This window comes from Anomaloglossus baeobatrachus, unplaced genomic scaffold (genome assembly GCF_048569485.1).
Source record: "Anomaloglossus baeobatrachus isolate aAnoBae1 unplaced genomic scaffold, aAnoBae1.hap1 Scaffold_542, whole genome shotgun sequence".
In the NCBI taxonomy this organism is placed as follows: Eukaryota; Metazoa; Chordata; class Amphibia; order Anura; family Aromobatidae; genus Anomaloglossus; species Anomaloglossus baeobatrachus.
In genome coordinates this window covers 82,398-106,994 of record NW_027444798.1, presented here as the reverse complement: position 1 = coordinate 106,994, position 24,597 = coordinate 82,398, and the positions used below count along the sequence as shown (strand labels likewise).

The window sequence follows — 24,597 nt, the reverse complement described above, 5'->3', positions numbered from 1 at the left end:
TTTGAACAGTGCACAACATGAAGAGACGGAACACTGGCGGCTTGTCACAATGCCCCCCGATGACATCACAATAGCGCTGCTGCCTAGAAAACAAGCTGCGCAGAAGAAGTTGTTCTTTGGGTGGGAGGGTGGGCTAGTGGAAGGAGGGGGCAATCTCTTTTTTTCCCGGGTGGTAGGGGGATGACAGGAGAAGGGAAGCGGGTGGTGAGAAAGGTACAGAGGGCAGGGTTTGGGGGCTGGGAAGGAAAGGGAAAAGATTAGGGTTTGGGGATGATGAAAGGGCTTTCTACGGGTAAGGATGGCAAAGGGTGGCAGTGACGGAAAGTCAGGCAACCTGTCCTGTCCGTCTTTTTGTATCGTGAATTGGAAAGACTGCAAGGGGGAGGGGAGTTGCTTGCGCCCTAAAGGAGGAGTTATTCAGATTCATTGCAGTGGGCGGCGGCTGCAAAACGCACCATTCTTCTTGTTTTTGCTCTGCAAAGCAGCCTTTTCAAGGGTTGGCTTGGGTGACAAAATGTCTTGTGTAGGCGTGGGTTTGTCTCCCTCTCGCTCTCTCTCCCTAAGATGTGTCCGGCATAGGCCAGGGTGCCACTCGAGGCCCAAACCAATTCTGGTTATCGCTTCTCGGCCTTTTGGCTAAGATCAAGTGTAGTATCTGTTCTTATCAGTTTAATATCTGATACGTCCCCTATCTGGGGACCATATATTAAATGGATTTTTAGAACAGGGAGATGGAAAAAGAGCTTGCTCTGTCCACTCCACGCATTGACCTGGTATTGCAGTACCTCCAGGAACGGTGCACCCCTTCTTAACCCAGTTTCCAAAAGCAGAACTCGATTCACCTGATTCATATTAGCCCGATTAGCGAATTGAAATGAATTTTTATCTAACACACTTTTTACTTGCTTTATTCATCCAAATAGCAAACTCATCACCACTCAACTTCACCAACTCTGCTATGTCCCGTGCAGTATCTTGTTGTCAGTCTAATCTAGATCATGTGTAATTGAATGGAATAGATCCCTTTTGGACAAAGTGGAGTCAGATGCTGCAGTGACCACAGGTGTGAGAGGATCTACAATTGGCATCTGGTGTTATCTCTCTGCTTCCACTCCAAATAAAGTTACCTGTTGTTACCTGAACGTCAAATACTAAGAATGGGCGGCCTATGAAAGAATTAGTACTTTCATTAAGTATACTAAACCGGCTAATTGGGAATAGACAAACTGTAAAAAGCCCTCTGAGAAAGCCCCTCTCTAACCTTTGTTAGTAAGCTTTTCTGTAGCCTGCCTGTTGATGTATTTTCGGTTTGAACAGTGCACAACATGAAGAGACGGAACACTGGCGGCTTGTCACAATGCCCCCCGATGACATCACAATAGCGCTGCTGCCTAGAAAACAAGCTGCGCAGAAGAAGTTGTTCTTTGGGTGGGAGGGTGGGCTAGTGGAAGGAGGGGGCAATCTCTTTTTTTCCCGGGTGGTAGGGGGATGACAGGAGAAGGGAAGCGGGTGGTGAGAAAGGTACAGAGGGCAGGGTTTGGGGGCTGGGAAGGAAAGGGAAAAGATTAGGGTTTGGGGATGATGAAAGGGCTTTCTACGGGTAAGGATGGCAAAGGGTGGCAGTGACGGAAAGTCAGGCAACCTGTCCTGTCCGTCTTTTTGTATCGTGAATTGGAAAGACTGCAAGGGGGAGGGGAGTTGCTTGCGCCCTAAAGGAGGAGTTATTCAGATTCATTGCAGTGGGCGGCGGCTGCAAAACGCACCATTCTTCTTGTTTTTGCTCTGCAAAGCAGCCTTTTCAAGGGTTGGCTTGGGTGACAAAATGTCTTGTGTAGGCGTGGGTTTGTCTCCCTCTCGCTCTCTCTCCCTAAGATGTGTCCGGCATAGGCCAGGGTGCCACTCGAGGCCCAAACCAATTCTGGTTATCGCTTCTCGGCCTTTTGGCTAAGATCAAGTGTAGTATCTGTTCTTATCAGTTTAATATCTGATACGTCCCCTATCTGGGGACCATATATTAAATGGATTTTTAGAACAGGGAGATGGAAAAAGAGCTTGCTCTGTCCACTCCACGCATTGACCTGGTATTGCAGTACCTCCAGGAACGGTGCACCCCTTCTTAACCCAGTTTCCAAAAGCAGAACTCGATTCACCTGATTCATATTAGCCCGATTAGCGAATTGAAATGAATTTTTATCTAACACACTTTTTACTTGCTTTATTCATCCAAATAGCAAACTCATCACCACTCAACTTCACCAACTCTGCTATGTCCCGTGCAGTATCTTGTTGTCAGTCTAATCTAGATCATGTGTAATTGAATGGAATAGATCCCTTTTGGACAAAGTGGAGTCAGATGCTGCAGTGACCACAGGTGTGAGAGGATCTACAATTGGCATCTGGTGTTATCTCTCTGCTTCCACTCCAAATAAAGTTACCTGTTGTTACCTGAACGTCAAATACTAAGAATGGGCGGCCTATGAAAGAATTAGTACTTTCATTAAGTATACTAAACCGGCTAATTGGGAATAGACAAACTGTAAAAAGCCCTCTGAGAAAGCCCCTCTCTAACCTTTGTTAGTAAGCTTTTCTGTAGCCTGCCTGTTGATGTATTTTCGGTTTGAACAGTGCACAACATGAAGAGACGGAACACTGGCGGCTTGTCACAATGCCCCCCGATGACATCACAATAGCGCTGCTGCCTAGAAAACAAGCTGCGCAGAAGAAGTTGTTCTTTGGGTGGGAGGGTGGGCTAGTGGAAGGAGGGGGCAATCTCTTTTTTTCCCGGGTGGTAGGGGGATGACAGGAGAAGGGAAGCGGGTGGTGAGAAAGGTACAGAGGGCAGGGTTTGGGGGCTGGGAAGGAAAGGGAAAAGATTAGGGTTTGGGGATGATGAAAGGGCTTTCTACGGGTAAGGATGGCAAAGGGTGGCAGTGACGGAAAGTCAGGCAACCTGTCCTGTCCGTCTTTTTGTATCGTGAATTGGAAAGACTGCAAGGGGGAGGGGAGTTGCTTGCGCCCTAAAGGAGGAGTTATTCAGATTCATTGCAGTGGGCGGCGGCTGCAAAACGCACCATTCTTCTTGTTTTTGCTCTGCAAAGCAGCCTTTTCAAGGGTTGGCTTGGGTGACAAAATGTCTTGTGTAGGCGTGGGTTTGTCTCCCCCTCGCTCTCTCTCCCTAAGATGTGTCCGGCATAGGCCAGGGTGCCACTCGAGGCCCAAACCAATTCTGGTTATCGCTTCTCGGCCTTTTGGCTAAGATCAAGTGTAGTATCTGTTCTTATCAGTTTAATATCTGATACGTCCCCTATCTGGGGACCATATATTAAATGGATTTTTAGAACAGGGAGATGGAAAAAGAGCTTGCTCTGTCCACTCCACGCATTGACCTGGTATTGCAGTACCTCCAGGAACGGTGCACCCCTTCTTAACCCAGTTTCCAAAAGCAGAACTCGATTCACCTGATTCATATTAGCCCGATTAGCGAATTGAAATGAATTTTTATCTAACACACTTTTTACTTGCTTTATTCATCCAAATAGCAAACTCATCACCACTCAACTTCACCAACTCTGCTATGTCCCGTGCAGTATCTTGTTGTCAGTCTAATCTAGATCATGTGTAATTGAATGGAATAGATCCCTTTTGGACAAAGTGGAGTCAGATGCTGCAGTGACCACAGGTGTGAGAGGATCTACAATTGGCATCTGGTGTTATCTCTCTGCTTCCACTCCAAATAAAGTTACCTGTTGTTACCTGAACGTCAAATACTAAGAATGGGCGGCCTATGAAAGAATTAGTACTTTCATTAAGTATACTAAACCGGCTAATTGGGAATAGACAAACTGTAAAAAGCCCTCTGAGAAAGCCCCTCTCTAACCTTTGTTAGTAAGCTTTTCTGTAGCCTGCCTGTTGATGTATTTTCGGTTTGAACAGTGCACAACATGAAGAGACGGAACACTGGCGGCTTGTCACAATGCCCCCCGATGACATCACAATAGCGCTGCTGCCTAGAAAACAAGCTGCGCAGAAGAAGTTGTTCTTTGGGTGGGAGGGTGGGCTAGTGGAAGGAGGGGGCAATCTCTTTTTTTCCCGGGTGGTAGGGGGATGACAGGAGAAGGGAAGCGGGTGGTGAGAAAGGTACAGAGGGCAGGGTTTGGGGGCTGGGAATTAAAGGGAAAAGATTAGGGTTTGGGGATGATGAAAGGGCTTTCTACGGGTAAGGATGGCAAAGGGTGGCAGTGACGGAAAGTCAGGCAACCTGTCCTGTCCGTCTTTTTGTATCGTGAATTGGAAAGACTGCAAGGGGGAGGGGAGTTGCTTGCGCCCTAAAGGAGGAGTTATTCAGATTCATTGCAGTGGGCGGCGGCTGCAAAACGCACCATTCTTCTTGTTTTTGCTCTGCAAAGCAGCCTTTTCAAGGGTTGGCTTGGGTGACAAAATGTCTTGTGTAGGCGTGGGTTTGTCTCCCTCTCGCTCTCTCTCCCTAAGATGTGTCCGGCATAGGCCAGGGTGCCACTCGAGGCCCAAACCAATTCTGGTTATCGCTTCTCGGCCTTTTGGCTAAGATCAAGTGTAGTATCTGTTCTTATCAGTTTAATATCTGATACGTCCCCTATCTGGGGACCATATATTAAATGGATTTTTAGAACAGGGAGATGGAAAAAGAGCTTGCTCTGTCCACTCCACGCATTGACCTGGTATTGCAGTACCTCCAGGAACGGTGCACCCCTTCTTAACCCAGTTTCCAAAAGCAGAACTCGATTCACCTGATTCATATTAGCCCGATTAGCGAATTGAAATGAATTTTTATCTAACACACTTTTTACTTGCTTTATTCATCCAAATAGCAAACTCATCACCACTCAACTTCACCAACTCTGCTATGTCCCGTGCAGTATCTTGTTGTCAGTCTAATCTAGATCATGTGTAATTGAATGGAATAGATCCCTTTTGGACAAAGTGGAGTCAGATGCTGCAGTGACCACAGGTGTGAGAGGATCTACAATTGGCATCTGGTGTTATCTCTCTGCTTCCACTCCAAATAAAGTTACCTGTTGTTACCTGAACGTCAAATACTAAGAATGGGCGGCCTATGAAAGAATTAGTACTTTCATTAAGTATACTAAACCGGCTAATTGGGAATAGACAAACTGTAAAAAGCCCTCTGAGAAAGCCCCTCTCTAACCTTTGTTAGTAAGCTTTTCTGTAGCCTGCCTGTTGATGTATTTTCGGTTTGAACAGTGCACAACATGAAGAGACGGAACACTGGCGGCTTGTCACAATGCCCCCCGATGACATCACAATAGCGCTGCTGCCTAGAAAACAAGCTGCGCAGAAGAAGTTGTTCTTTGGGTGGGAGGGTGGGCTAGTGGAAGGAGGGGGCAATCTCTTTTTTTCCCGGGTGGTAGGGGGATGACAGGAGAAGGGAAGCGGGTGGTGAGAAAGGTACAGAGGGCAGGGTTTGGGGGCTGGGAAGGAAAGGGAAAAGATTAGGGTTTGGGGATGATGAAAGGGCTTTCTACGGGTAAGGATGGCAAAGGGTGGCAGTGACGGAAAGTCAGGCAACCTGTCCTGTCCGTCTTTTTGTATCGTGAATTGGAAAGACTGCAAGGGGGAGGGGAGTTGCTTGCGCCCTAAAGGAGGAGTTATTCAGATTCATTGCAGTGGGCGGCGGCTGCAAAACGCACCATTCTTCTTGTTTTTGCTCTGCAAAGCAGCCTTTTCAAGGGTTGGCTTGGGTGACAAAATGTCTTGTGTAGGCGTGGGTTTGTCTCCCTCTCGCTCTCTCTCCCTAAGATGTGTCCGGCATAGGCCAGGGTGCCACTCGAGGCCCAAACCAATTCTGGTTATCGCTTCTCGGCCTTTTGGCTAAGATCAAGTGTAGTATCTGTTCTTATCAGTTTAATATCTGATACGTCCCCTATCTGGGGACCATATATTAAATGGATTTTTAGAACAGGGAGATGGAAAAAGAGCTTGCTCTGTCCACTCCACGCATTGACCTGGTATTGCAGTACCTCCAGGAACGGTGCACCCCTTCTTAACCCAGTTTCCAAAAGCAGAACTCGATTCACCTGATTCATATTAGCCCGATTAGCGAATTGAAATGAATTTTTATCTAACACACTTTTTACTTGCTTTATTCATCCAAATAGCAAACTCATCACCACTCAACTTCACCAACTCTGCTATGTCCCGTGCAGTATCTTGTTGTCAGTCTAATCTAGATCATGTGTAATTGAATGGAATAGATCCCTTTTGGACAAAGTGGAGTCAGATGCTGCAGTGACCACAGGTGTGAGAGGATCTACAATTGGCATCTGGTGTTATCTCTCTGCTTCCACTCCAAATAAAGTTACCTGTTGTTACCTGAACGTCAAATACTAAGAATGGGCGGCCTATGAAAGAATTAGTACTTTCATTAAGTATACTAAACCGGCTAATTGGGAATAGACAAACTGTAAAAAGCCCTCTGAGAAAGCCCCTCTCTAACCTTTGTTAGTAAGCTTTTCTGTAGCCTGCCTGTTGATGTATTTTCGGTTTGAACAGTGCACAACATGAAGAGACGGAACACTGGCGGCTTGTCACAATGCCCCCCGATGACATCACAATAGCGCTGCTGCCTAGAAAACAAGCTGCGCAGAAGAAGTTGTTCTTTGGGTGGGAGGGTGGGCTAGTGGAAGGAGGGGGCAATCTCTTTTTTTCCCGGGTGGTAGGGGGATGACAGGAGAAGGGAAGCGGGTGGTGAGAAAGGTACAGAGGGCAGGGTTTGGGGGCTGGGAAGGAAAGGGAAAAGATTAGGGTTTGGGGATGATGAAAGGGCTTTCTACGGGTAAGGATGGCAAAGGGTGGCAGTGACGGAAAGTCAGGCAACCTGTCCTGTCCGTCTTTTTGTATCGTGAATTGGAAAGACTGCAAGGGGGAGGGGAGTTGCTTGCGCCCTAAAGGAGGAGTTATTCAGATTCATTGCAGTGGGCGGCGGCTGCAAAACGCACCATTCTTCTTGTTTTTGCTCTGCAAAGCAGCCTTTTCAAGGGTTGGCTTGGGTGACAAAATGTCTTGTGTAGGCGTGGGTTTGTCTCCCTCTCGCTCTCTCTCCCTAAGATGTGTCCGGCATAGGCCAGGGTGCCACTCGAGGCCCAAACCAATTCTGGTTATCGCTTCTCGGCCTTTTGGCTAAGATCAAGTGTAGTATCTGTTCTTATCAGTTTAATATCTGATACGTCCCCTATCTGGGGACCATATATTAAATGGATTTTTAGAACAGGGAGATGGAAAAAGAGCTTGCTCTGTCCACTCCACGCATTGACCTGGTATTGCAGTACCTCCAGGAACGGTGCACCCCTTCTTAACCCAGTTTCCAAAAGCAGAACTCGATTCACCTGATTCATATTAGCCCGATTAGCGAATTGAAATGAATTTTTATCTAACACACTTTTTACTTGCTTTATTCATCCAAATAGCAAACTCATCACCACTCAACTTCACCAACTCTGCTATGTCCCGTGCAGTATCTTGTTGTCAGTCTAATCTAGATCATGTGTAATTGAATGGAATAGATCCCTTTTGGACAAAGTGGAGTCAGATGCTGCAGTGACCACAGGTGTGAGAGGATCTACAATTGGCATCTGGTGTTATCTCTCTGCTTCCACTCCAAATAAAGTTACCTGTTGTTACCTGAACGTCAAATACTAAGAATGGGCGGCCTATGAAAGAATTAGTACTTTCATTAAGTATACTAAACCGGCTAATTGGGAATAGACAAACTGTAGAAAGCCCTCTGAGAAAGCCCCTCTCTAACCTTTGTTAGTAAGCTTTTCTGTAGCCTGCCTGTTGATGTATTTTCGGTTTGAACAGTGCACAACATGAAGAGACGGAACACTGGCGGCTTGTCACAATGCCCCCCGATGACATCACAATAGCGCTGCTGCCTAGAAAACAAGCTGCGCAGAAGAAGTTGTTCTTTGGGTGGGAGGGTGGGCTAGTGGAAGGAGGGGGCAATCTCTTTTTTTCCCGGGTGGTAGGGGGATGACAGGAGAAGGGAAGCGGGTGGTGAGAAAGGTACAGAGGGCAGGGTTTGGGGGCTGGGAAGGAAAGGGAAAAGATTAGGGTTTGGGGATGATGAAAGGGCTTTCTACGGGTAAGGATGGCAAAGGGTGGCAGTGACGGAAAGTCAGGCAACCTGTCCTGTCCGTCTTTTTGTATCGTGAATTGGAAAGACTGCAAGGGGGAGGGGAGTTGCTTGCGCCCTAAAGGAGGAGTTATTCAGATTCATTGCAGTGGGCGGCGGCTGCAAAACGCACCATTCTTCTTGTTTTTGCTCTGCAAAGCAGCCTTTTCAAGGGTTGGCTTGGGTGACAAAATGTCTTGTGTAGGCGTGGGTTTGTCTCCCTCTCGCTCTCTCTCCCTAAGATGTGTCCGGCATAGGCCAGGGTGCCACTCGAGGCCCAAACCAATTCTGGTTATCGCTTCTCGGCCTTTTGGCTAAGATCAAGTGTAGTATCTGTTCTTATCAGTTTAATATCTGATACGTCCCCTATCTGGGGACCATATATTAAATGGATTTTTAGAACAGGGAGATGGAAAAAGAGCTTGCTCTGTCCACTCCACGCATTGACCTGGTATTGCAGTACCTCCAGGAACGGTGCACCCCTTCTTAACCCAGTTTCCAAAAGCAGAACTCGATTCACCTGATTCATATTAGCCCGATTAGCGAATTGAAATGAATTTTTATCTAACACACTTTTTACTTGCTTTATTCATCCAAATAGCAAACTCATCACCACTCAACTTCACCAACTCTGCTATGTCCCGTGCAGTATCTTGTTGTCAGTCTAATCTAGATCATGTGTAATTGAATGGAATAGATCCCTTTTGGACAAAGTGGAGTCAGATGCTGCAGTGACCACAGGTGTGAGAGGATCTACAATTGGCATCTGGTGTTATCTCTCTGCTTCCACTCCAAATAAAGTTACCTGTTGTTACCTGAACGTCAAATACTAAGAATGGGCGGCCTATGAAAGAATTAGTACTTTCATTAAGTATACTAAACCGGCTAATTGGGAATAGACAAACTGTAAAAAGCCCTCTGAGAAAGCCCCTCTCTAACCTTTGTTAGTAAGCTTTTCTGTAGCCTGCCTGTTGATGTATTTTCGGTTTGAACAGTGCACAACATGAAGAGACGGAACACTGGCGGCTTGTCACAATGCCCCCCGATGACATCACAATAGCGCTGCTGCCTAGAAAACAAGCTGCGCAGAAGAAGTTGTTCTTTGGGTGGGAGGGTGGGCTAGTGGAAGGAGGGGGCAATCTCTTTTTTTCCCGGGTGGTAGGGGGATGACAGGAGAAGGGAAGCGGGTGGTGAGAAAGGTACAGAGGGCAGGGTTTGGGGGCTGGGAAGGAAAGGGAAAAGATTAGGGTTTGGGGATGATGAAAGGGCTTTCTACGGGTAAGGATGGCAAAGGGTGGCAGTGACGGAAAGTCAGGCAACCTGTCCTGTCCGTCTTTTTGTATCGTGAATTGGAAAGACTGCAAGGGGGAGGGGAGTTGCTTGCGCCCTAAAGGAGGAGTTATTCAGATTCATTGCAGTGGGCGGCGGCTGCAAAACGCACCATTCTTCTTGTTTTTGCTCTGCAAAGCAGCCTTTTCAAGGGTTGGCTTGGGTGACAAAATGTCTTGTGTAGGCGTGGGTTTGTCTCCCTCTCGCTCTCTCTCCCTAAGATGTGTCCGGCATAGGCCAGGGTGCCACTCGAGGCCCAAACCAATTCTGGTTATCGCTTCTCGGCCTTTTGGCTAAGATCAAGTGTAGTATCTGTTCTTATCAGTTTAATATCTGATACGTCCCCTATCTGGGGACCATATATTAAATGGATTTTTAGAACAGGGAGATGGAAAAAGAGCTTGCTCTGTCCACTCCACGCATTGACCTGGTATTGCAGTACCTCCAGGAACGGTGCACCCCTTCTTAACCCAGTTTCCAAAAGCAGAACTCGATTCACCTGATTCATATTAGCCCGATTAGCGAATTGAAATGAATTTTTATCTAACACACTTTTTACTTGCTTTATTCATCCAAATAGCAAACTCATCACCACTCAACTTCACCAACTCTGCTATGTCCCGTGCAGTATCTTGTTGTCAGTCTAATCTAGATCATGTGTAATTGAATGGAATAGATCCCTTTTGGACAAAGTGGAGTCAGATGCTGCAGTGACCACAGGTGTGAGAGGATCTACAATTGGCATCTGGTGTTATCTCTCTGCTTCCACTCCAAATAAAGTTACCTGTTGTTACCTGAACGTCAAATACTAAGAATGGGCGGCCTATGAAAGAATTAGTACTTTCATTAAGTATACTAAACCGGCTAATTGGGAATAGACAAACTGTAAAAAGCCCTCTGAGAAAGCCCCTCTCTAACCTTTGTTAGTAAGCTTTTCTGTAGCCTGCCTGTTGATGTATTTTCGGTTTGAACAGTGCACAACATGAAGAGACGGAACACTGGCGGCTTGTCACAATGCCCCCCGATGACATCACAATAGCGCTGCTGCCTAGAAAACAAGCTGCGCAGAAGAAGTTGTTCTTTGGGTGGGAGGGTGGGCTAGTGGAAGGAGGGGGCAATCTCTTTTTTTCCCGGGTGGTAGGGGGATGACAGGAGAAGGGAAGCGGGTGGTGAGAAAGGTACAGAGGGCAGGGTTTGGGGGCTGGGAAGGAAAGGGAAAAGATTAGGGTTTGGGGATGATGAAAGGGCTTTCTACGGGTAAGGATGGCAAAGGGTGGCAGTGACGGAAAGTCAGGCAACCTGTCCTGTCCGTCTTTTTGTATCGTGAATTGGAAAGACTGCAAGGGGGAGGGGAGTTGCTTGCGCCCTAAAGGAGGAGTTATTCAGATTCATTGCAGTGGGCGGCGGCTGCAAAACGCACCATTCTTCTTGTTTTTGCTCTGCAAAGCAGCCTTTTCAAGGGTTGGCTTGGGTGACAAAATGTCTTGTGTAGGCGTGGGTTTGTCTCCCTCTCGCTCTCTCTCCCTAAGATGTGTCCGGCATAGGCCAGGGTGCCACTCGAGGCCCAAACCAATTCTGGTTATCGCTTCTCGGCCTTTTGGCTAAGATCAAGTGTAGTATCTGTTCTTATCAGTTTAATATCTGATACGTCCCCCATCTGGGGACCATATATTAAATGGATTTTTAGAACAGGGAGATGGAAAAAGAGCTTGCTCTGTCCACTCCACGCATTGACCTGGTATTGCAGTACCTCCAGGAACGGTGCACCCCTTCTTAACCCAGTTTCCAAAAGCAGAACTCGATTCACCTGATTCATATTAGCCCGATTAGCGAATTGAAATGAATTTTTATCTAACACACTTTTTACTTGCTTTATTCATCCAAATAGCAAACTCATCACCACTCAACTTCACCAACTCTGCTATGTCCCGTGCAGTATCTTGTTGTCAGTCTAATCTAGATCATGTGTAATTGAATGGAATAGATCCCTTTTGGACAAAGTGGAGTCAGATGCTGCAGTGACCACAGGTGTGAGAGGATCTACAATTGGCATCTGGTGTTATCTCTCTGCTTCCACTCCAAATAAAGTTACCTGTTGTTACCTGAACGTCAAATACTAAGAATGGGCGGCCTATGAAAGAATTAGTACTTTCATTAAGTATACTAAACCGGCTAATTGGGAATAGACAAACTGTAAAAAGCCCTCTGAGAAAGCCCCTCTCTAACCTTTGTTAGTAAGCTTTTCTGTAGCCTGCCTGTTGATGTATTTTCGGTTTGAACAGTGCACAACATGAAGAGACGGAACACTGGCGGCTTGTCACAATGCCCCCCGATGACATCACAATAGCGCTGCTGCCTAGAAAACAAGCTGCGCAGAAGAAGTTGTTCTTTGGGTGGGAGGGTGGGCTAGTGGAAGGAGGGGGCAATCTCTTTTTTTCCCGGGTGGTAGGGGGATGACAGGAGAAGGGAAGCGGGTGGTGAGAAAGGTACAGAGGGCAGGGTTTGGGGGCTGGGAAGGAAAGGGAAAAGATTAGGGTTTGGGGATGATGAAAGGGCTTTCTACGGGTAAGGATGGCAAAGGGTGGCAGTGACGGAAAGTCAGGCAACCTGTCCTGTCCGTCTTTTTGTATCGTGAATTGGAAAGACTGCAAGGGGGAGGGGAGTTGCTTGCGCCCTAAAGGAGGAGTTATTCAGATTCATTGCAGTGGGCGGCGGCTGCAAAACGCACCATTCTTCTTGTTTTTGCTCTGCAAAGCAGCCTTTTCAAGGGTTGGCTTGGGTGACAAAATGTCTTGTGTAGGCGTGGGTTTGTCTCCCTCTCGCTCTCTCTCCCTAAGATGTGTCCGGCATAGGCCAGGGTGCCACTCGAGGCCCAAACCAATTCTGGTTATCGCTTCTCGGCCTTTTGGCTAAGATCAAGTGTAGTATCTGTTCTTATCAGTTTAATATCTGATACGTCCCCTATCTGGGGACCATATATTAAATGGATTTTTAGAACAGGGAGATGGAAAAAGAGCTTGCTCTGTCCACTCCACGCATTGACCTGGTATTGCAGTACCTCCAGGAACGGTGCACCCCTTCTTAACCCAGTTTCCAAAAGCAGAACTCGATTCACCTGATTCATATTAGCCCGATTAGCGAATTGAAATGAATTTTTATCTAACACACTTTTTACTTGCTTTATTCATCCAAATAGCAAACTCATCACCACTCAACTTCACCAACTCTGCTATGTCCCGTGCAGTATCTTGTTGTCAGTCTAATCTAGATCATGTGTAATTGAATGGAATAGATCCCTTTTGGACAAAGTGGAGTCAGATGCTGCAGTGACCACAGGTGTGAGAGGATCTACAATTGGCATCTGGTGTTATCTCTCTGCTTCCACTCCAAATAAAGTTACCTGTTGTTACCTGAACGTCAAATACTAAGAATGGGCGGCCTATGAAAGAATTAGTACTTTCATTAAGTATACTAAACCGGCTAATTGGGAATAGACAAACTGTAAAAAGCCCTCTGAGAAAGCCCCTCTCTAACCTTTGTTAGTAAGCTTTTCTGTAGCCTGCCTGTTGATGTATTTTCGGTTTGAACAGTGCACAACATGAAGAGACGGAACACTGGCGGCTTGTCACAATGCCCCCCGATGACATCACAATAGCGCTGCTGCCTAGAAAACAAGCTGCGCAGAAGAAGTTGTTCTTTGGGTGGGAGGGTGGGCTAGTGGAAGGAGGGGGCAATCTCTTTTTTTCCCGGGTGGTAGGGGGATGACAGGAGAAGGGAAGTGGGTGGTGAGAAAGGTACAGAGGGCAGGGTTTGGGGGCTGGGAAGGAAAGGGAAAAGATTAGGGTTTGGGGATGATGAAAGGGCTTTCTACGGGTAAGGATGGCAAAGGGTGGCAGTGACGGAAAGTCAGGCAACCTGTCCTGTCCGTCTTTTTGTATCGTGAATTGGAAAGACTGCAAGGGGGAGGGGAGTTGCTTGCGCCCTAAAGGAGGAGTTATTCAGATTCATTGCAGTGGGCGGCGGCTGCAAAACGCACCATTCTTCTTGTTTTTGCTCTGCAAAGCAGCCTTTTCAAGGGTTGGCTTGGGTGACAAAATGTCTTGTGTAGGCGTGGGTTTGTCTCCCTCTCGCTCTCTCTCCCTAAGATGTGTCCGGCATAGGCCAGGGTGCCACTCGAGGCCCAAACCAATTCTGGTTATCGCTTCTCGGCCTTTTGGCTAAGATCAAGTGTAGTATCTGTTCTTATCAGTTTAATATCTGATACGTCCCCTATCTGGGGACCATATATTAAATGGATTTTTAGAACAGGGAGATGGAAAAAGAGCTTGCTCTGTCCACTCCACGCATTGACCTGGTATTGCAGTACCTCCAGGAACGGTGCACCCCTTCTTAACCCAGTTTCCAAAAGCAGAACTCGATTCACCTGATTCATATTAGCCCGATTAGCGAATTGAAATGAATTTTTATCTAACACACTTTTTACTTGCTTTATTCATCCAAATAGCAAACTCATCACCACTCAACTTCACCAACTCTGCTATGTCCCGTGCAGTATCTTGTTGTCAGTCTAATCTAGATCATGTGTAATTGAATGGAATAGATCCCTTTTGGACAAAGTGGAGTCAGATGCTGCAGTGACCACAGGTGTGAGAGGATCTACAATTGGCATCTGGTGTTATCTCTCTGCTTCCACTCCAAATAAAGTTACCTGTTGTTACCTGAACGTCAAATACTAAGAATGGGCGGCCTATGAAAGAATTAGTACTTTCATTAAGTATACTAAACCGGCTAATTGGGAATAGACAAACTGTAAAAAGCCCTCTGAGAAAGCCCCTCTCTAACCTTTGTTAGTAAGCTTTTCTGTAGCCTGCCTGTTGATGTATTTTCGGTTTGAACAGTGCACAACATGAAGAGACGGAACACTGGCGGCTTGTCACAATGCCCCCCGATGACATCACAATAGCGCTGCTGCCTAGAAAACAAGCTGCGCAGAAGAAGTTGTTCTTTGGGTGGGAGGGTGGGCTAGTGGAAGGAGGGGGCAATCTCTTTTTTTCCCGGGTGGTAGGGGGATGACAGGAGAAGGGAAGCGGGTGGTGAGAAAGGTACAGAGGGCAGGGTTTGGGGGCTGGGAAGGAAAGGGAAAAGATTAGGGTTTGGGGATGATGAAAGGGCTTTCTACGGGTAAGGATGGCAAAGGGTGGCAGTGACGGAAAGTCAGGCAACCTGTCCTGTCCGTCTTTTTGTATCGTGAATTGGAAAGACTGCAAGGGGGAGGGGAGTTGCTTGCGCCCTAAAGGAGGAGTTATTCAGATTCATTGCAGTGGGCGGCGGCTGCAAAACGCACCATTCTTCTTGTTTTTGCTCTGCAAAGCAGCCTTTTCAAGGGTTGGCTTGGGTGACAAAATGTCTTGTGTAGGCGTGGGTTTGTCTCCCTCTCGCTCTCTCTCCCTAAGATGTGTCCGGCATAGGCCAGGGTGCCACTCGAGGCCCAAACCAATTCTGGTTATCGCTTCTCGGCCTTTTGGCTAAGATCAAGTGTAGTATCTGTTCTTATCAGTTTAATATCTGATACGTCCCCTATCTGGGGACCATATATTAAATGGATTTTTAGAACAGGGAGATGGAAAAAGAGCTTGCTCTGTCCACTCCACGCATTGACCTGGTATTGCAGTACCTCCAGGAACGGTGCACCCCTTCTTAACCCAGTTTCCAAAAGCAGAACTCGATTCACCTGATTCATATTAGCCCGATTAGCGAATTGAAATGAATTTTTATCTAACACACTTTTTACTTGCTTTATTCATCCAAATAGCAAACTCATCACCACTCAACTTCACCAACTCTGCTATGTCCCGTGCAGTATCTTGTTGTCAGTCTAATCTAGATTATGTGTAATTGAATGGAATAGATCCCTTTTGGACAAAGTGGAGTCAGATGCTGCAGTGACCACAGGTGTGAGAGGATCTACAATTGGCATCTGGTGTTATCTCTCTGCTTCCACTCCAAATAAAGTTACCTGTTGTTACCTGAACGTCAAATACTAAGAATGGGCGGCCTATGAAAGAATTAGTACTTTCATTAAGTATACTAAACCGGCTAATTGGGAATAGACAAACTGTAAAAAGCCCTCTGAGAAAGCCCCTCTCTAACCTTTGTTAGTAAGCTTTTCTGTAGCCTGCCTGTTGATGTATTTTCGGTTTGAACAGTGCACAACATGAAGAGACGGAACACTGGCGGCTTGTCACAATGCCCCCCGATGACATCACAATAGCGCTGCTGCCTAGAAAACAAGCTGCGCAGAAGAAGTTGTTCTTTGGGTGGGAGGGTGGGCTAGTGGAAGGAGGGGGCAATCTCTTTTTTTCCCGGGTGGTAGGGGGATGACAGGAGAAGGGAAGCGGGTGGTGAGAAAGGTACAGAGGGCAGGGTTTGGGGGCTGGGAAGGAAAGGGAAAAGATTAGGGTTTGGGGATGATGAAAGGGCTTTCTACGGGTAAGGATGGCAAAGGGTGGCAGTGACGGAAAGTCAGGCAACCTGTCCTGTCCGTCTTTTTGTATCGTGAATTGGAAAGACTGCAAGGGGGAGGGGAGTTGCTTGCGCCCTAAAGGAGGAGTTATTCAGATTCATTGCAGTGGGCGGCGGCTGCAAAACGCACCATTCTTCTTGTTTTTGCTCTGCAAAGCAGCCTTTTCAAGGGTTGGCTTGGGTGACAAAATGTCTTGTGTAGGCGTGGGTTTGTCTCCCTCTCGCTCTCTCTCCCTAAGATGTGTCCGGCATAGGCCAGGGTGCCACTCGAGGCCCAAACCAATTCTGGTTATCGCTTCTCGGCCTTTTGGCTAAGATCAAGTGTAGTATCTGTTCTTATCAGTTTAATATCTGATACGTCCCCTATCTGGGGACCATATATTAAATGGATTTTTAGAACAGGGAGATGGAAAAAGAGCTTGCTCTGTCCACTCCACGCATTGACCTGGTATTGCAGTACCTCCAGGAACGGTGCACCCCTTCTTAACCCAGTTTCCAAAAGCAGAACTCGATTCACCTGATTCATATTAGCCCGATTAGCGAATTGAAATGAATTTTTATCTAACACACTTTTTACTTGCTTTATTCATCCAAATAGCAAACTCATCACCACTCAACTTCACCAACTCTGCTATGTCCCGTGCAGTATCTTGTTGTCAGTCTAATCTAGATCATGTGTAATTGAATGGAATAGATCCCTTTTGGACAAAGTGGAGTCAGATGCTGCAGTGACCACAGGTGTGAGAGGATCTACAATTGGCATCTGGTGTTATCTCTCTGCTTCCACTCCAAATAAAGTTACCTGTTGTTACCTGAACGTCAAATACTAAGAATGGGCGGCCTATGAAAGAATTAGTACTTTCATTAAGTATACTAAACCGGCTAATTGGGAATAGACAAACTGTAAAAAGCCCTCTGAGAAAGCCCCTCTCTAACCTTTGTTAGTAAGCTTTTCTGTAGCCTGCCTGTTGATGTATTTTCGGTTTGAACAGTGCACAACATGAAGAGACGGAACACTGGCGGCTTGTCACAATGCCCCCCGATGACATCACAATAGCGCTGCTGCCTAGAAAACAAGCTGCGCAGAAGAAGTTGTTCTTTGGGTGGGAGGGTGGGCTAGTGGAAGGAGGGGGCAATCTCTTTTTTTCCCGGGTGGTAGGGGGATGACAGGAGAAGGGAAGCGGGTGGTGAGAAAGGTACAGAGGGCAGGGTTTGGGGGCTGGGAAGGAAAGGGAAAAGATTAGGGTTTGGGGATGATGAAAGGGCTTTCTACGGGTAAGGATGGCAAAGGGTGGCAGTGACGGAAAGTCAGGCAACCTGTCCTGTCCGTCTTTTTGTATCGTGAATTGGAAAGACTGCAAGGGGGAGGGGAGTTGCTTGCGCCCTAAAGGAGGAGTTATTCAGATTCATTGCAGTGGGCGGCGGCTGCAAAACGCACCATTCTTCTTGTTTTTGCTCTGCAAAGCAGCCTTTTCAAGGGTTGGCTTGGGTGACAAAATGTCTTGTGTAGGCGTGGGTTTGTCTCCCTCTCGCTCTCTCTCCCTAAGATGTGTCCGGCATAGGCCAGGGTGCCACTCGAGGCCCAAACCAATTCTGGTTATCGCTTCTCGGCCTTTTGGCTAAGATCAAGTGTAGTATCTGTTCTTATCAGTTTAATATCTGATACGTCCCCTATCTGGGGACCATATATTAAATGGATTTTTAGAACAGGGAGATGGAAAAAGAGCTTGCTCTGTCCACTCCACGCATTGACCTGGTATTGCAGTACCTCCAGGAACGGTGCACCCCTTCTTAACCCAGTTTCCAAAAGCAGAACTCGATTCACCTGATTCATATTAGCCCGATTAGCGAATTGAAATGAATTTTTATCTAACACACTTTTTACTTGCTTTATTCATCCAAATAGCAAACTCATCACCACTCAACTTCACCAACTCTGCTATGTCCCGTGCAGTATCTTGTTGTCAGTCTAATCTAGATCATGTGTAATTGAATGGAATAGATCCCTTTTGGACAAAGTGGAGTCAGATGCTGCAGTGACCACAGGTGTGAGAGGATCTACAATTGGCATCTGGTGTTATCTCTCTGCTTCCACTCCAAATAAAGTTACCTGTTGTTACCTGAACGTCAAATACTAAGAATGGGCGGCCTATGAAAGAATTAGTACTTTCATTAAGTATACTAAACCGGCTAATTGGGAATAGACAAACTGTAAAAAGCCCTCTGAGAAAGCCCCTCTCTAACCTTTGTTAGTAAGCTTTTCTGTAGCCTGCCTGTTGATGTATTTTCGGTTTGAACAGTGCACAACATGAAGAGACGGAACACTGGCGGCTTGTCACAATGCCCCCCGATGACATCACAATAGCGCTGCTGCCTAGAAAACAAGCTGCGCAGAAGAAGTTGTTCTTTGGGTGGGAGGGTGGGCTAGTGGAAGGAGGGGGCAATCTCTTTTTTTCCCGGGTGGTAGGGGGATGACAGGAGAAGGGAAGCGGGTGGTGAGAAAGGTACAGAGGGCAGGGTTTGGGGGCTGGGAAGGAAAGGGAAAAGATTAGGGTTTGGGGATGATGAAAGGGCTTTCTACGGGTAAGGATGGCAAAGGGTGGCAGTGACGGAAAGTAAGGCAACCTGTCCTGTCCGTCTTTTTGTATCGTGAATTGGAAAGACTGCAAGGGGGAGGGGAGTTGCTTGCGCCCTAAAGGAGGAGTTATTCAGATTCATTGCAGTGGGCGGCGGCTGCAAAACGCACCATTCTTCTTGTTTTTGCTCTGCAAAGCAGCCTTTTCAAGGGTTGGCTTGGGTGACAAAATGTCTTGTGTAGGCGTGGGTTTGTCTCCCTCTCGCTCTCTCTCCCTAAGATGTGTCCGGCATAGGCCAGGGTGCCACTCGAGGCCCAAACCAATTCTGGTTATCGCTTCTCGGCCTTTTGGCTAAGATCAAGTGTAGTATCTGTTCTTATCAGTTTAATATCTGATACGTCCCCTATCTGGGGACCATATATTAAATGGATTTTTAGAACAGGGAGATGGAAAAAGAGCTTGCTCTGTCCACTCCACGCATTGACCTGGTATTGCAGTACCTCCAGGAACGGTGCACCCCTTCTTAACCCAGTTTCCAAAAGCAGAACTCGATTCACCTGATTCATATTAGCCCGATTAGCGAATTGAAATGAATTTTTATCTAACACACTTTTTACTTGCTTTATTCATCCAAATAGCAAACTCATCACCACTCAACTTCACCAACTCTGCTATGTCCCGTGCAGTATCTTGTTGTCAGTCTAATCTAGATCATGTGTAATTGAATGGAATAGATCCCTTTTGGACAAAGTGGAGTCAGATGCTGCAGTGACCACAGGTGTGAGAGGATCTACAATTGGCATCTGGTGTTATCTCTCTGCTTCCACTCCAAATAAAGTTACCTGTTGTTACCTGAACGTCAAATACTAAGAATGGGCGGCCTATGAAAGAATTAGTACTTTCATTAAGTATACTAAACCGGCTAATTGGGAATAGACAAACTGTAAAAAGCCCTCTGAGAAAGCCCCCCTCTAACCTTTGTTAGTAAGCTTTTCTGTAGCCTGCCTGTTGATGTATTTTCGGTTTGAACAGTGCACAACATGAAGAGACGGAACACTGGCGGCTTGTCACAATGCCCCCCGATGACATCACAATAGCGCTGCTGCCTAGAAAACAAGCTGCGCAGAAGAAGTTGTTCTTTGGGTGGGAGGGTGGGCTAGTGGAAGGAGGGGGCAATCTCTTTTTTTCCCGGGTGGTAGGGGGATGACAGGAGAAGGGAAGCGGGTGGTGAGAAAGGTACAGAGGGCAGGGTTTGGGGGCTGGGAAGGAAAGGGAAAAGATTAGGGTTTGGGGATGATGAAAGGGCTTTCTACGGGTAAGGATGGCAAAGGGTGGCAGTGACGGAAAGTCAGGCAACCTGTCCTGTCCGTCTTTTTGTATCGTGAATTGGAAAGACTGCAAGGGGGAGGGGAGTTGCTTGCGCCCTAAAGGAGGAGTTATTCAGATTCATTGCAGTGGGCGGCGGCTGCAAAACGCACCATTCTTCTTGTTTTTGCTCTGCAAAGCAGCCTTTTCAAGGGTTGGCTTGGGTGACAAAATGTCTTGTGTAGGCGTGGGTTTGTCTCCCTCTCGCTCTCTCTCCCTAAGATGTGTCCGGCATAGGCCAGGGTGCCACTCGAGGCCCAAACCAATTCTGGTTATCGCTTCTCGGCCTTTTGGCTAAGATCAAGTGTAGTATCTGTTCTTATCAGTTTAATATCTGATACGTCCCCTATCTGGGGACCATATATTAAATGGATTTTTAGAACAGGGAGATGGAAAAAGAGCTTGCTCTGTCCACTCCACGCATTGACCTGGTATTGCAGTACCTCCAGGAACGGTGCACCCCTTCTTAACCCAGTTTCCAAAAGCAGAACTCGATTCACCTGATTCATATTAGCCCGATTAGCGAATTGAAATGAATTTTTATCTAACACACTTTTTACTTGCTTTATTCATCCAAATAGCAAACTCATCACCACTCAACTTCACCAACTCTGCTATGTCCCGTGCAGTATCTTGTTGTCAGTCTAATCTAGATCATGTGTAATTGAATGGAATAGATCCCTTTTGGACAAAGTGGAGTCAGATGCTGCAGTGACCACAGGTGTGAGAGGATCTACAATTGGCATCTGGTGTTATCTCTCTGCTTCCACTCCAAATAAAGTTACCTGTTGTTACCTGAACGTCAAATACTAAGAATGGGCGGCCTATGAAAGAATTAGTACTTTCATTAAGTATACTAAACCGGCTAATTGGGAATAGACAAACTGTAAAAAGCCCTCTGAGAAAGCCCCTCTCTAACCTTTGTTAGTAAGCTTTTCTGTAGCCTGCCTGTTGATGTATTTTCGGTTTGAACAGTGCACAACATGAAGAGACGGAACACTGGCGGCTTGTCACAATGCCCCCCGATGACATCACAATAGCGCTGCTGCCTAGAAAACAAGCTGCGCAGAAGAAGTTGTTCTTTGGGTGGGAGGGTGGGCTAGTGGAAGGAGGGGGCAATCTCTTTTTTTCCCGGGTGGTAGGGGGATGACAGGAGAAGGGAAGCGGGTGGTGAGAAAGGTACAGAGGGCAGGGTTTGGGGGCTGGGAAGGAAAGGGAAAAGATTAGGGTTTGGGGATGATGAAAGGGCTTTCTACGGGTAAGGATGGCAAAGGGTGGCAGTGACGGAAAGTCAGGCAACCTGTCCTGTCCGTCTTTTTGTATCGTGAATTGGAAAGACTGCAAGGGGGAGGGGAGTTGCTTGCGCCCTAAAGGAGGAGTTATTCAGATTCATTGCAGTGGGCGGCGGCTGCAAAACGCACCATTCTTCTTGTTTTTGCTCTGCAAAGCAGCCTTTTCAAGGGTTGGCTTGGGTGACAAAATGTCTTGTGTAGGCGTGGGTTTGTCTCCCTCTCGCTCTCTCTCCCTAAGATGTGTCCGGCATAGGCCAGGGTGCCACTCGAGGCCCAAACCAATTCTGGTTATCGCTTCTCGGCCTTTTGGCTAAGATCAAGTGTAGTATCTGTTCTTATCAGTTTAATATCTGATACGTCCCCTATCTGGGGACCATATATTAAATGGATTTTTAGAACAGGGAGATGGAAAAAGAGCTTGCTCTGTCCACTCCACGCATTGACCTGGTATTGCAGTACCTCCAGGAACGGTGCACCCCTTCTTAACCCAGTTTCCAAAAGCAGAACTCGATTCACCTGATTCATATTAGCCCGATTAGCGAATTGAAATGAATTTTTATCTAACACACTTTTTACTTGCTTTATTCATCCAAATAGCAAACTCATCACCACTCAACTTCACCAACTCTGCTATGTCCCGTGCAGTATCTTGTTGTCAGTCTAATCTAGATCATGTGTAATTGAATGGAATAGATCCCTTTTGGACAAAGTGGAGTCAGATGCTGCAGTGACCACAGGTGTGAGAGGATCTACAATTGGCATCTGGTGTTATCTCTCTGCTTCCACTCCAAATAAAGTTACCTGTTGTTACCTGAACGTCAAATACTAAGAATGGGCGGCCTATGAAAGAATTAGTACTTTCATTAAGTATACTAAACCGGCTAATTGGGAATAGACAAACTGTAAAAAGCCCTCTGAGAAAGCCCCTCTCTAACCTTTGTTAGTAAGCTTTTCTGTAGCCTGCCTGTTGATGTATTTTCGGTTTGAACAGTGCACAACATGAAGAGACGGAACACTGGCGGCTTGTCACAATGCCCCCCGATGACATCACAATAGCGCTGCTGCCTAGAAAACAAGCTGCGCAGAAGAAGTTGTTCTTTGGGTGGGAGGGTGGGCTAGTGGAAGGAGGGGGCAATCTCTTTTTTTCCCGGGTGGTAGGGGGATGACAGGAGAAGGGAAGCGGGTGGTGAGAAAGGTACAGAGGGCAGGGTTTGGGGGCTGGGAAGGAAAGGGAAAAGATTAGGGTTTGGGGATGATGAAAGGGCTTTCTACGGGTAAGGATGGCAAAGGGTGGCAGTGACGGAAAGTCAGGCAACCTGTCCTGTCCGTCTTTTTGTATCGTGAATTGGAAAGACTGCAAGGGGGAGGGGAGTTGCTTGCGCCCTAAAGGAGGAGTTATTCAGATTCATTGCAGTGGGCGGCGGCTGCAAAACGCACCATTCTTCTTGTTTTTGCTCTGCAAAGCAGCCTTTTCAAGGGTTGGCTTGGGTGACAAAATGTCTTGTGTAGGCGTGGGTTTGTCTCCCTCTCGCTCTCTCTCCCTAAGATGTGTCCGGCATAGGCCAGGGTGCCACTCGAGGCCCAAACCAATTCTGGTTATCGCTTCTCGGCCTTTTGGCTAGGATCAAGTGCTTTTCAGGCAGGAGATCCTAGTTGACGGGCACTCGGGTACCCCTCTCCTTGGCCTGGCAGGATCGTCCACTTCGGTGGGCTTCACCTGCCTGCTGCTTTTGGGGAGAGGGATTAGTCCCAGGGTAACGGGTTGCGATCCCCACCAGCGCTCAGGTGTTCTCTGTACAGAACTCTGGGTGCGCAGGTTGCAAGTGGCGGCAATTTGCATTTGTTGCGTTTTTCCATGGAGGTTGACCCCAACCTCGTGCCTCCCTTTGCGAGGCTGAAAAATACCGTCCGGGTCCACTTTACGGATGGTGGTTCCGATTCTAGGAATTTGGGGTATGTAGTCCAGGACGTGCTCGAGAAACTTCTCCATGTGAGGAAGGAAGAAATTTTGTCCATCCAGGACTACCCCAGACGTGGAGACTATGATGTTACGTTCACAGGAGAAGGGATTTTCAGAGATGTATTGAACAGGGTAAGACAGGTTGAAGATGATCCAGTGTTAAATGGGATCCAGGTTATCGAGCACGTCCTGGATGAGGTAAAAATGGTTGTTGTAAAAATATTCTCACCTTTTGTTACTGCTCCTGAAATCATGTCCTTTTTAGCTATTTATTTCAAGAGTGTTAAGTGTATTGGTAAGATTTTAAATGAATTTAATATATGGACATCTAAATGGAAATTTTTAGTCAAATGTGTAAGGAATCCTTACGTACCGGGTGGGGTGCAGCTCCCACCCGCCCGGTTCAAGATAGGACAAACAAATGGGGATTTTTATTTTTCTGGTATGCCCGCTTATTGTAGGATCTGTGGAAAATATGGCCATGCTAAAGAGCATTGTAAGTCAACATGTAGGAATTGTGCTGCTCAGGATCATGAAACAAAAGATTGTAAAAAGGAAAAGAAATGCAGTTTTTGTCAGACCCCTGGTCATTTTTATTTTTCATGTCCTCACAGGTTCCGGGAGGAGGAGCAGAGGGGAAAGCCCAACACATCCGGACAGGAGCCATCAGATCGGACCACCCATCAGGAGGAGGAACAACAACCCGGAGCCTCAGGAGGTGGCGAGAGTGTGCCACCTGACGGTGGCTCCTCCGAGGCTGTGACGGGTAAAAAATCTGACCACAAGAGCTGGCTACATGACCACAGGGAAGGCAAAAGGAGGGCTGAGAAAGATCAAAAAGGTACCGTCGGTAAGACCAAGAGGGAGCGACAAAAGGTCGACACCGAGTCCCACACGCAGTCTGGGTCTCCTAATACCGAGGGTGGTGACTGGTCAGTGGTTTCCCGAAAAAAGAAGAAAGATAGTTCTGTGGGGGCAGTTTGTGGGGAACAGATGGACACGTCTCCGGAAGGGGTTGTGGACGCTGGGCCCCCTCCTGGGGTCCTGGACCCTGTCCCTTCGGGTGGGGTTCGGGACCTTGCTGCCTCCGGGGACTCAGAGGCTCTGCCATGTGCACAACCCCCCACTGTAAGACGACCTTCCTTAGGTCAGGGGGGTGTGGCGGAGCCTCAAGGGGACCCACCTGATACAGACCTAAACGATCAGCCAATGGAGACCCAGCGCGTGGTGCCTGTCAGCCCTCCGAGCTACGCCGATGTAGTGTCGGGTTCTTTTCCAAGTGGTAGTCTTTCCTCCTCCACGGAGTCGCTCATTACGGTCGGATCGATTGAGAGCGAGAGCGCAAATTCGGTGGTCTGATCGGGCTCCTCGGATAGGTAAACT

The 24,597-nt window shown here is 47.2% G+C and overlaps 17 non-coding genes across 17 annotated transcripts; all 17 read left to right on the top strand.

Annotated features, from left to right (window-relative positions):
- Positions 1-616: 616 nt before the first annotated feature.
- On the top strand, positions 617-807 carry LOC142283495 (U2 spliceosomal RNA). The gene has a single exon (XR_012745130.1). It is a non-coding gene; the product is annotated as a U2 spliceosomal RNA (small nuclear RNA).
- Positions 808-1,924: 1,117 nt separating this feature from the next.
- Positions 1,925-2,115, top strand: LOC142283494 (U2 spliceosomal RNA). The gene has a single exon (XR_012745129.1). It is a non-coding gene; the product is annotated as a U2 spliceosomal RNA (small nuclear RNA).
- A 1,117-nt stretch (positions 2,116-3,232) lies between these two features.
- On the top strand, positions 3,233-3,423 carry LOC142283493 (U2 spliceosomal RNA). The gene has a single exon (XR_012745128.1). It is a non-coding gene; the product is annotated as a U2 spliceosomal RNA (small nuclear RNA).
- A 1,117-nt stretch (positions 3,424-4,540) lies between these two features.
- Positions 4,541-4,731, top strand: LOC142283492 (U2 spliceosomal RNA). Its single transcript, XR_012745127.1, has one exon. It is a non-coding gene; the product is annotated as a U2 spliceosomal RNA (small nuclear RNA).
- A 1,117-nt stretch (positions 4,732-5,848) lies between these two features.
- Positions 5,849-6,039, top strand: LOC142283490 (U2 spliceosomal RNA). The gene has a single exon (XR_012745125.1). It is a non-coding gene; the product is annotated as a U2 spliceosomal RNA (small nuclear RNA).
- A 1,117-nt stretch (positions 6,040-7,156) lies between these two features.
- On the top strand, positions 7,157-7,347 carry LOC142283489 (U2 spliceosomal RNA). The gene has a single exon (XR_012745124.1). It is a non-coding gene; the product is annotated as a U2 spliceosomal RNA (small nuclear RNA).
- A 1,117-nt stretch (positions 7,348-8,464) lies between these two features.
- Positions 8,465-8,655, top strand: LOC142283488 (U2 spliceosomal RNA). The gene has a single exon (XR_012745123.1). It is a non-coding gene; the product is annotated as a U2 spliceosomal RNA (small nuclear RNA).
- A 1,117-nt stretch (positions 8,656-9,772) lies between these two features.
- On the top strand, positions 9,773-9,963 carry LOC142283487 (U2 spliceosomal RNA). The gene has a single exon (XR_012745122.1). It is a non-coding gene; the product is annotated as a U2 spliceosomal RNA (small nuclear RNA).
- Positions 9,964-11,080: 1,117 nt separating this feature from the next.
- On the top strand, positions 11,081-11,271 carry LOC142283558 (U2 spliceosomal RNA). The gene has a single exon (XR_012745189.1). It is a non-coding gene; the product is annotated as a U2 spliceosomal RNA (small nuclear RNA).
- A 1,117-nt stretch (positions 11,272-12,388) lies between these two features.
- Positions 12,389-12,579, top strand: LOC142283486 (U2 spliceosomal RNA). The gene has a single exon (XR_012745121.1). It is a non-coding gene; the product is annotated as a U2 spliceosomal RNA (small nuclear RNA).
- Positions 12,580-13,696: 1,117 nt separating this feature from the next.
- LOC142283485 (U2 spliceosomal RNA) lies at positions 13,697-13,887 on the top strand. The gene has a single exon (XR_012745120.1). It is a non-coding gene; the product is annotated as a U2 spliceosomal RNA (small nuclear RNA).
- Positions 13,888-15,004: 1,117 nt separating this feature from the next.
- On the top strand, positions 15,005-15,195 carry LOC142283483 (U2 spliceosomal RNA). The gene has a single exon (XR_012745119.1). It is a non-coding gene; the product is annotated as a U2 spliceosomal RNA (small nuclear RNA).
- Positions 15,196-16,312: 1,117 nt separating this feature from the next.
- LOC142283482 (U2 spliceosomal RNA) lies at positions 16,313-16,503 on the top strand. The gene has a single exon (XR_012745118.1). It is a non-coding gene; the product is annotated as a U2 spliceosomal RNA (small nuclear RNA).
- Positions 16,504-17,620: 1,117 nt separating this feature from the next.
- Positions 17,621-17,811, top strand: LOC142283481 (U2 spliceosomal RNA). The gene has a single exon (XR_012745117.1). It is a non-coding gene; the product is annotated as a U2 spliceosomal RNA (small nuclear RNA).
- Positions 17,812-18,928: 1,117 nt separating this feature from the next.
- On the top strand, positions 18,929-19,119 carry LOC142283480 (U2 spliceosomal RNA). The gene has a single exon (XR_012745116.1). It is a non-coding gene; the product is annotated as a U2 spliceosomal RNA (small nuclear RNA).
- A 1,117-nt stretch (positions 19,120-20,236) lies between these two features.
- LOC142283478 (U2 spliceosomal RNA) lies at positions 20,237-20,427 on the top strand. Its single transcript, XR_012745114.1, has one exon. It is a non-coding gene; the product is annotated as a U2 spliceosomal RNA (small nuclear RNA).
- Positions 20,428-21,544: 1,117 nt separating this feature from the next.
- LOC142283477 (U2 spliceosomal RNA) lies at positions 21,545-21,735 on the top strand. The gene has a single exon (XR_012745113.1). It is a non-coding gene; the product is annotated as a U2 spliceosomal RNA (small nuclear RNA).
- Positions 21,736-24,597: the final 2,862 nt, after the last annotated feature.